Genomic DNA, 11,879 nt, shown 5'->3' with positions numbered 1-11,879 from the left:
TAGAAAACACAAAGTAAACAATGAAAGTAAAAAATTTAGAGTAATCAACTACATAACTAAGTTATTGGTGTTATCTTAAATTTTATCTTCAAATTCCAAAGAGTTTGGAAGATCATCAAAATTTGACTCATAGTTCTCACACTCTAACAACCATTTTACCTTCTCACTAACATCATTTTCCAAATCTAAATGTGTCATTTCTTTTATAACATTAGCAAGCTTCAAGTTATCTTTTTGGATTCCAATATTGATTTAGGATAGTACCCGTGTTACACACGGTGGAACATATTTAAAAACATAATATATATGCAACATAATATAAATTTAATGAAATGCAAATGTTGTACTTATAAACAAATGATATTTTTACATGAATTATAAGACATTATAACTTATTTGAATCAAATACAAAAACATACAACTAACAAAGACTATCTAATACATTTATTACACATCAATAACTGTAATATTTATTATTCTAAGATAGTACCCGTGTTTATTTGCACATCAATTTAAAACATTTATTACAAACCATATTTGAATTAAATTTATTACCATCTTGAAAAATTGATAGTTAGTAACCTACCATCTTGAAAAAAAATTAACAAACCATGTTTGAATTAAAAGGTCTAACTTTTAATTTTAAAATGTCATATTTTGACTTCAAAATGTCAACTAATATATATGCATTTTTTAAAAATCCAAAATGTGTCCACTGTCTTTTCTTTTCCTTGAAGCAAAGTTAATATAATTAATACAAATTAATTATTTGATTTCGGTCAAAACATAATTAAATTCCAATTTATTATTATTGACAAATACACAATTATATGTATAAACGTGCATAAATTATGCTTCACTTTAAGACCATTAAAAATTTACGGTTACTATTTTCAACATTATTAGTAACTCTTAATAACATAATAATGGATTGTAAGAGGATATTAACTTATACCAAAAATATACAAGATAAACTTTTTTAATTGATGGTCAAAAAATATTCTAATCAACTTTAATATTAACTTAAATATTTTCGAATACCAAATTAACTTAAATAATTTTGAATTGCTTATCATAATATAAGTCGAAACAATTAGAACTATATTGAATTTGTTACGTTTGTTGTATTTAAAAAATTATACTTGCCTGATATTACTTTTATAACAAAATGAATATGGTCAAAATATTAAATGAGGAAAGTTTTGGGACCCGTTTAAAAATTTAGAAACAAAATTGAAATTGTAAAGTATATTTTTAATAATTTCTAAATTAACATAATTTGTGAAAATAAATTAAATATTGATAAATAAAAGGGAAAGTCAAAATAAACATAAACATTATTTATAAATTCAAATTTAAATTAGTCAAACAATTAGTGTGGACATTAATTAGGAAGTCAAATTCATTGATATGGTCAAAATAGTTCTATGTATGTGTAAATGTTATTGTATACTTAACATTGATATGGTCAAAATAGTTAATGAGGAAACAAATGCACTTAATTTGTAAAATCGGTCTATTAATTTAATAATTAAGGAAACAAATTGTGTATGAAATTTAAATGGAATAAGTTGTATTAAGCAACAAAATTAAGAAATAGTTACTTGAGAAAGTCATTTATATAAAATGGGAATTCCGTTATGACAATAAAGTGTATTTTAATTTGTTACATTTGTTGTATTTAAAAAATTATATTTGCCTTAACTATTGATATTATTTTTTTAACAAAAATAATATGGTCAAACAATTAATAAATAAAAGGGAAAGTCAAAATAAGCTTAAACATTAATTATAAATTCAAATTTAAATTAGTCAAATAGATAGTATGGACATTAATTAGGAAGACAAATTTAAATTTAAATTATAAAGTAGGAATGTCAATGTATATAATCATGAGAATTCCGTTATGACCATAAAGTAGGAAAGTCAAAGAAAATAATTGGAATTAATGGCATAGTTAATTATGTAATATATTAATGAGCAGGAAAACAAAATATACATCCAGGTTATGAAGTCTTGATCAATCGAGAAAGAATAATCTATACATGATTATTGACATAGGACGTATAATGTAAATATTATATTGAAATATTGAAATATACGATTATTCAAAAAAAAATCATCTATACATGATAAAATAATAATAAAAAAATGTTATGAAGTCTTGATCAATCGTGAAAGCCTGCATCTATGAGTCGGACAATAACATGAAATAATAAAATCGAAAATTAATATTTGATATTATTTGTTTTGAATTATTGTTAATAACCGGAAAAACGATATTGTGACAATGACAATTGGATGTAGGATTTTTGTATAGAATTGAATAAATGAAGATCTTTTACTCTTGGCATTGACCTGAAATCAGAAAGTATAATAATAATTTTTATATTATTGAATATTTGATTTTTAATTTGTAACCGGAAAAATTGTTTGTCTTACCGGAAAAAAAATACAAATATTGTTTTTAACCATGCAATCTCAGATTTTGATACCGTCGATGGATGAATATAATTTTGATATAGAACATAACAACATGTCAAATAAAAAAACAGGAAAAATTAAAAAATACAAATAAATATAAAACAATCGTTGTTATAAGTATAACATATAATCGGAAAAACCTACCGTCAATACTCACCGGAAAAAACGTAAACACGTCGAAAAATTGTAGAAATCGCCTTTCTTTTGTTAAAACCTAAACTGATATTAATAGAAGAAACATAAAAAGATATGAAGAAACAATAACCGGAAGAAATATATTATTGCCGGAAATACATAGATCAACAATCGGAATTTAATATATAATTAAAAATTAACGGAAAATCTTACCGGAATACTTACCGGAAAAGCGTAAAACGTCCACATATCACCTTCATTCCCGTTTATGATTTACAACCTAGACTGATTTTTTTAAAATCAGTTAACAATGAGAATAAAACATAAAAAGCTTAGAAGAAAGAATAACCGGAAAAAATAATAAGGTTGCCGGAAATTAATTTATATAACTTTACCTTGCATCGGAAAGATTAACCGGAAATAAGAAGCTTAGAGTGGCAATTAGGGTTTCTGAATAGTGGCAGCAGACGAAATTAGACTTAAATATAGTAGTTGAATTAACTGGTCAATGGGTTAAATGGATATCCAAGACCCGCGAGAAAATAAGCTTAAATGGGTTAATGGGTTTAGTTTAATTGCTGAGTTGGCATGCTTAAGAAAGGAAATGGATGACATGGAGTTGAGGTGGCATCCTATGTGGACACCCTAGAATGGTGACATGTGGAAATTGTTCCTTGCTTTAATAATATGTATAGATAAGGTTATAGTAAATATATATTGGAAAAACAGTTGGATATACAAATATGTCGGAAATTATAAAGAGGACATTAATATGTCGAAAAGTATAAACATGACATTAATATGTTAGTCAAACATATATATTCCAAATAAAAATACGGTTTAAATTGGAAAGCTGTTGATATATATTCCATGTAAATGTTGGTCAAACCATTATTATGAGCATTAATTAGAAATTCAAATTTAAATCATATACAAAAAATTGTAGAGAAATACCATACACAAATTCGAAACCTTCATTTACTTATTTATGTTAATTAGTGAAATTATTAGTGAACTTATTATTATCTATCGATTATGAACCATTAATTTTAACGAACTTATTATTATGTGAATTATGGATAATTAACTTCAAATTAAGTTGTTATGATATACCAAAACTATATACAATTACGGTAAACTCATATTAAATTTGAGTTGGGTGAAATGAAGTTAATTTTTAAAATCGGTTTCTTTAAAAATTAAAGAAAGTAAATATATATAAAATGTGATAGTGGGATAATTAAATTATATAAATTACAATAGTCATGTTAATTCGGTTAATTAAACAAATAGTTTTGTAAATTATCAAAATATGGTAATATAAGTTATGTTTTAAAATATAGTCAAAGTTTAAATCTATATAAAATAATATATTGTAGTCAAATCATAGTTATTATTATGGACAATTATTTATAAAGAAAGTCAATATTCAATATTGATGTTAATTAAAGTGTGATAATGGGATAATTAAAGTATTAAAGTATAAATTACATTATTGATGTTAATTTGGTTATTTAAACAGTTAAAGAAAGGCAAACAAAATAAATTATATTAATGAGATAGTTAAATATGTATTTTATTAACGCACACCGAAAAAAAAACATCTCCGATATAAATGAAAAAATTATTGAAAATGAATATACATTACTATTCAAAGAATAAATATATATCAATATAAAAAAACACATCTTATAAAGTCATCATCAATCTGTGAAATTAGATAATATGAGTGAGACAATAACCTGAAATAATAAAATCGAATATTAATATTAATATTATGAATTATTTTAATTATAATTAATAACCAGAAAATTTTAAAGATGTTATCGGAAAAACGATGTTGTGTGAATTACAATGGTATCACGGATTTTTTGTAGAATTTAAATTAAAATTAGGTTGTATGACCCGTGACATTCACCTGAAATTATAAAGTAGAATATTAATGTTGATGTTATGTGACATCTGATATTTAATTTATAACCAGAAAATTTTAATGTCTTACCGGAAAATAAAAAATAATGATAATAACCATGGTATCTCCGTTTTTTATTAAGAAACTAAAATCAAATATTCCGTAAATCAGTCAGGTAAATTACCTGAAATGATAAAGTTAATGGAAAAACTTGTAACAACTGGGGTTTAACTTATTATTTTAATAAGCGTTACTTAACCCGTTTCCATGATCGGGTTATTTTTGATAAAACATCACTGTTATCAAGATATTTAATTATTATAATTGTTTATTTAATATATATATTTATAACTTTCTAAATATTACATTTTAACTCTAAAACTAAAACTATAACCCAAATTGTTTCCACCTTAAATCCCTAGGGACTAAACTGCAAATTTCTTATATAAACCATTATCAAATCTGGTCAACCCAATGACCCAAACCCAATATTCGTGAACCCGGTTACACTATAGGAAGACTTGGACCTCAATTCTCGTGGATTTTTATGGAAATTGAATCAATGGACATATAATACATTCCAAGATCTGCCAACCGACAGTTTTAATTGAGTTAATTCGATCATCTGATTCATTATACCAACTTTATACAAGCCGAACCTAACCCAAAATCAAACAATATATAAATGTTTATAATTATGCAATTAAAATGAGATACGTAACCCTTTTAGCAGCGCCAACCTAACCCCTATGATTAATTGGATTATAGCAGCCTTCAAATACGTTGTTTGGTGTTGTTCTTCGTCGGCACTGTCGTGATTCAATTAACCGTTTATTCTTCGATTTTTTGAGGTAATTAATTATATGCATGTACTCGCCGAGATCTCCTTTTCATTAGCTCTATCATGAACTAAGAAAACGAAGACTGGATTATTCAATTGATTTTTCTAAGGTTTGCTTATGATCTGGTATCTTCTGTTCTGTTTATAATTGTTTGTTATCAGGTTTAAACCATCTAACACACCAGTTCGCGTGGTTGGTGTGTATAGTAAAGACACTGTATTGGCTGGAGGTCGCAAGTTCGAGTCCCTCCATCACCGGATTGGTGTATTTTTTTTATAACTAATGAAAATAGTATATTAATCATTTAACTTAAATTATTAATATTAGATAATTAATTCATATTTTTTTAACCGTCAGATTAACCGATCACGTTTTCGAATCTTGGTTCAAATCACATATTTATGTGTGTGTATATATATTGTATGTATGTATATTGTTATTAAAATTAATAAATGTTTTAATATTTAAAAGGAGTTTTAATCTAAAATATATTTAATATCGTTTTGTTAATTAACGTGTTCAAATATGCAAATTCAAGTATTGTATAAAAGATTTCAGTTAATTCAGATATTATTAGTTATTGATCATTTACAAGATATCTTTATTAATAATAAGAATGTATATATATATATAAACATTAAATTTATTTTTAGTTTAAAATAATTATTTAAAACCGATCTTTTTATATAATTTACCCCAATTCCTACAAATATTTACTTAAGTATTTTTACGTATTTTTTTATAATTAAAATAATATTATTTATAATAAACCGTGTTTAATAAAAGTAATACAATTGATAATAAATCTTTGTAATATTAAACTTTCGTTAGAATGTATCTGATCGTCGAATTTCGAACCCTTATCTAATCTTAGTTCCGTCTTTCAAATTATATTTATTCCCGCAATTATTCTTTATTAGGATATCTCGTCGGTATATCCCGAAGAGCTTGATCTACCTTTATATCTTATCAAATTATATATCTTGCTTAATCATCGAGGTGAGTAATCACTCCCCTTTTTACTTATTTTTAAACCTTTTTGGGGACATGTGTGTATCTTATATATTTAACTATTATCTAGTATTCAAAACGGCAACTGTTAATTTGTGTGTATATCGGTTTATGCCTAACTTGCTATTTGCTTACTTGCTTTATTTGAATGCTATTGCTTACTTCAGCAACCAATGTCGATTTTTATGGCAACGGTTTAGTCCTTGCTTGGTAACCAATGTCCATTTATATGGATTGGTTGAGCCATTTCTTTATGGTTTGATTGATTGTTTATGTGATATGGCTTAACTGTTTATTCTCACAGGAATAGTTTGCATCTTTATTTATTTATTTATATTTTTATTATTGTTGTGTCTTAAACTGGTGTTTTACTCACTCAACATGTGTTGTTGACAAATATTCTATTTTATACGCATACGTAGGTTATCGTAGAAATTTAATGTAGGTTGGTGAAGACTTAGTGAAGAATTTAGTTAGAAGAATAATTAAATCAAGAAATATAAAATATGTATTGTTGTTTGATTTATGTACTTGTTTGTATTTGATTTATTTGATAATTGAATATAATTAATAGATATTGTCATTTAAATATTGCATGATATTACCTTGAGATCTGTGGCAATCAGTTCACAACCCGGCATTTCCGCCATAGGTTGGGGTGTGACAAAACTTACCCGAAAAAACTAAATGGAAAACCGTAAAAAAAACCATTGTTATAGCTTCATTGCCGTTTTTGATTTAGAACCTAAACTGATTTTAAAAAAATCAGTTAACAATGAAAATAAAGATAAAAATGTTAGATCTACAATAACCGGAAGAAAATATGATGTTGCCGGAAATACATATATCAACAATCAGAAGGTTATTACAAAATAGAAACTTAATGGACAACAATTAATAAGAATGTAGATCTATTTTAGCTGGAAAATATGAGAGGTGAAAGGAGATTAGCCTAATTGAGAGAGAAAAACATGATTAGGGTAAAAAAATAAAGAAATGTTATGGTTTAAATATAGTTTAGTGGATGTTATGGCATTAGTATGAAAGGCAATTTGTGACATGGCATTGACGTGGAATTGATGTGGAGGGGCTAGAATGTTGACAAGTGGAAATTACATCTTGCTTTAATAGTATGTATAGATGCTCCGAAGAATAACCAATACGCCAAAATCAGCTTATGGCAGAAGTTTGGAGTATGACTTTGTCAGAGTTAGCGTAACGTACGGCAGACTTGGCGTATCATACGCCAAGTGACAGCCTGATGCGAAAAATTCCGAAAATTGCACTATAAAAGCCATATGTTTTAGGGTTTTGAGGGAGACCTTTTCCTAGCCGTTTTGGGGTTTCTAAGGCTGATTTTGGACCTCCCTAATCATCCCAATCACCTCTCTAATCATGTTTCCTTCAACCGAATCAAGATTTGAAGCTACTATCCCATGAGGCAAGGCTAAATCACTCTATTCACTTTAGGCTAGGGTTTTGTGTAAACTAACTATGATAAGATTCTATGTTTCGAATGATTATGAACTTGATTAAATATCTTTAATCTTGTTTTACATTAGAATTGACTGTTTAAACAGTTTATGATTTTGATTATCTAACTTTGCATCACTTTTTTGGTTGTGTTCATCACATGTAGGGTTTGCACTAATATCATTGAACCAATAATCATTAGTCATTACTTACAATTGATTTTCATACATTAAACTGGTAATTGGGTAAACCGGGGGTTCAGTTGTGTCAACAATTCGGTTAGGGTATCATTTGTCCTCACAACTCAACTGTTAGCTTTAGTAATTACTACGCAATTAATCTTATGAATCTATGATTAGTTGGTCATCACTTTACTTGAACCTGAAGTGAATCATTTTCTCATTATTGTTTACAGTTCACTTAAAGTAATTGAGTTTTACTTGAATCATCTTCTATAAACCGCTTGACATCGTTTGTCCACATAGTTAATTTATTAATAATTATAAACTTTACTTGCATTTTCCACTGACTCCCTGTGGAGAAGACCTTACTTACCCAAACTAGTTATAGGTAATTAAGCTTCATAAATACTTGTTTTTGATTAGAGCACGACAACTACATCAAAATGGCGTCGTTGTCGTGGATGTGTGGGTAAAAGAATGTGTTTATAGTGTTTAATATCTTGTGTTTTACTTATTTATATGTATCAAACACGGTTACTTTGATTGGTTTTATGATTGTAGGAGCTTAAAGGAACTAATCAGGAGCTTAAATATGTGTTTTGGAAGCTTTAAGATGGAGCCCAATGAACGTGAGTGCAATACAAGGGAGATAGGTGAAATTTGGTTAAATCAGAGTTGGCCTACCATACGCCAAAATCAACGTATGGCAGAAGTTTGGATTATGGATCTGTCAGATTTAGCGTAACCTACGGCAGACTTGGCGTATCATACGACAAGTGACGGCCTGATGCGAAAAATTCCTAAAATTTCACTATAAAAGCCATATGTTTTTGGGTTTTTAGGGAGACCTTTTCCTAATCTTTTTTGGGGTTTCTAAGGAAGATTTTGGACCTCCCAAATCATCCCAGTCACCTCTCTAATCATGTTTCCTTCAACCGAATCAAGATTTGAAGCTTCTATCTCCATGAGGCAAGGTTAAATCACTGTATTCACTTTAGGCTAGGGTTTTGTGTTAACTAACTTTGATCTGATTCTATGTTTTGAATGATTATAAACTTGATTGAATGTCTTTAATCTTGTTTTACATTAGAAGTGATTGTTTTAACAGTTTATGATTTTCATTATCAAAATTTGCATCACTTTTCTGGTTGTGTTCATCATATGTAGGGTTTGCACTTATATCATTGAACCAATAATTGTTAGTCATTGCTTACAATTGATTTTCTTACATTAAACTTGTAACTGGGTAAGCCGGGGGTTCAGCTGTGTCAACAATTCGGTTAGGGTATCGTTTGTCCTAACAACCCAACGGTTAGGTTTAGTAATTACTGTGCAATTAATCTTATGAATCTGTTATTAGTTGGTCACCACATTACCTGAACCTAAAGTCAATCATTTTCTCATTATTTTTAACAGTTCACTTATAGTAATTGTGTTTTACTTGAATCAACTTTTATAAACCGCTTGACATCGTTTGTCCACATAGTTAGTTAATTTAATAATTATGAACTTTACTTACACTTTCCACTGATTCCCTGTGGAGACGACCTTATTTACCCGTACTAGTTATAGGTATTTAAGCTTCATAAATACTTGTTTTTGATTAGAGCACGACAACTACATCAAAATGGCGCCGTTGCCGGGGAATCAACGCGCAAAGTGCTAGTTTAGCTTAGTTTTCAGTTTTTGTTTTTATTATTTCTTTGTTGATTTTACACGTGCTGTTAGTGTTTTTTTCTGGGCAAATAACTCGATAAGTTGATACATACGCGATATTCCCGTGAGAAAGATCCGCTTCATTTTAATCCAGAAATCGAGAAAACAGCAAGACGAAACCGAGTAGCTTAGAACCCAAACTAAACCAAATACCTGAAGTCATAACACCAAAAGCAGAAACCATGAGTACCCGAAACAAAAGAGACCCGATTGATTTTCAACCGTATAACCAAGACCAACCAAACAACCGAGATCCACCAGCTCCTCAAAACATCCAGAACGTTAACCGTGACAGAAACCGCAATTTAGTTAACCACCGGAGGCAGTTTAAGATGGATGAGAATTTGTCAATCAGATCTGCACCAGTAAACCGTCAAAGACAAGCTGATCTTAGAGAGGAAAGACCTGAGATTAATCGTGCTCGTTCACGGGTGGAGAATTGGAAAATAGGGGACGGTTTCGGTTTTGATTCTGAGGATGAGGAAGAGCTTAGAGATGAATAGGGGGGTCGATATCAACCACAAGATCTCCATGATGACCAAGAAATTCGACGGAATCATCTAGAAAATTAGAGAGATCGAGCACCAGGACGCCAACCAAACCGTGAACAACAGGTACCATATTATGATTTTAATGACGGAGTCCCAAGGGAATTCATTCCACCGCCAGTCAGGGGAGTTCAAAGCCACTTCATCCCACAAGTGGCTACGAATCCTTTACTGATCATTATTCCGGTCAGACGTAGAAGGACTTTTTCAGTGAGGCAGAATAGTTTGACAGGGTTACCTACATTTCATGGAAAGGCTACAGAAAAACCATACCGACACTTTAGTGACTTCAATTTGATATTTGCACTCATCTCAGGTCAAGGTTTTACAGCGGAAGAAGTGAAGATGGTGGTCTTACAGTTCAGTTTGAAAGATGCAGCGAAACGGTGGTTTTTATCATTGCCATCGGCTAGTATTTTCACTTGGGGGGAACTTGGCGCAACAGTTTTTAGATGAGTATTATACTCCGGAGAGAACCACCGAGGCCCGCAACAACATCCGAAACTTTCAGCAAGTCACCGACGAAATCTTTTATGAATCATTCCAAAGTTTTAAACGACCGTTGAGAACTTGTCTGCATCATGGAATCGCCTTATGGGAATTGATAAAGGCATTCCATGATAGTCTCTCAAATGATGATGTTCGTGATATCCAAGCCACCATGAATGGATCTTTTCTTGCAAACGATGAGAATGTGGATTGGGGACATTTGGAGAGACATGCAAATAATTCGAAGAGGCAATCACAGTCAAACAGGATGGCAAGAAGATCGGTAGTAAAAGCAGTGGAAAGTCATGGTTCAGATGACAGATTGGATAGGATGGAAAAGAAGATGGATAGATTGTTGGTTGCAAGTGTACAAGGAGAAGGAAATTCGGGAAATTCGGGAAAAACATATCTGGTATGTGAAGGTTTTGGTGAGTTAGGGCACGAGGTTGCGAGTTGTGGAGTTGTGTAAGATGAAGAAACTGAGGAAGAGGAGGCCAACTATGTGCAGGGTGAAAGGAAATACAATAATATGAGTTAAAATACTTATCATCCGGGCCTCAGGAATCATCCCAACTTCAGTTATGGAAATCCGAACACGCAACATAACACTAATTTTAGTCTAGTTCTCAGAAGACAAGTTATCAGTCGAACCAGAAACAGTATTGTAATAGTTCGGGCAGTGGTCAGAGTGGGTACAATCAGAGAGATTATGGGGGTTACAACAGGGATTATCAAAAGAGTTATCATTAGGGTAAGGAAATTCTTCGGGTAACAAAGAGGAGTCGATTAAGGATGTGATGGAGTTGTTGAAGCAGATGGAGGTAGATCAAGAAACTCAGTACAAGGCTTTAAATCAGAGGTTGGAGCTTCAAGAGAAGACAAATGTAGCAAGAGATAAACAAGTGAGTCAATTGGCAGAAGAAATGGCAAGCCTAAAGAGAAATCCATCCAGACTACCAAGTGACACCATGAAGAATCCGAGCCATCATAGTAGTAGTTCGTCAAACTCTAAAAATGCACACGTTAGTGCCATCACAATCGAAAATAATGTGGAGAATAAAACGCTTGAAGAATTTGAAACGGGGGC

The sequence above is a fragment of the Bidens hawaiensis genome, unplaced genomic scaffold, assembly GCF_021521415.1.
Source record: "Bidens hawaiensis isolate Kalapana, Puna unplaced genomic scaffold, B.hawaiensis_p1.1 tig00043650_1, whole genome shotgun sequence".
Lineage (NCBI taxonomy): Eukaryota > Viridiplantae > Streptophyta > Magnoliopsida > Asterales > Asteraceae > Bidens > Bidens hawaiensis.
Note: the sequence above shows the minus strand (reverse complement) of the source record.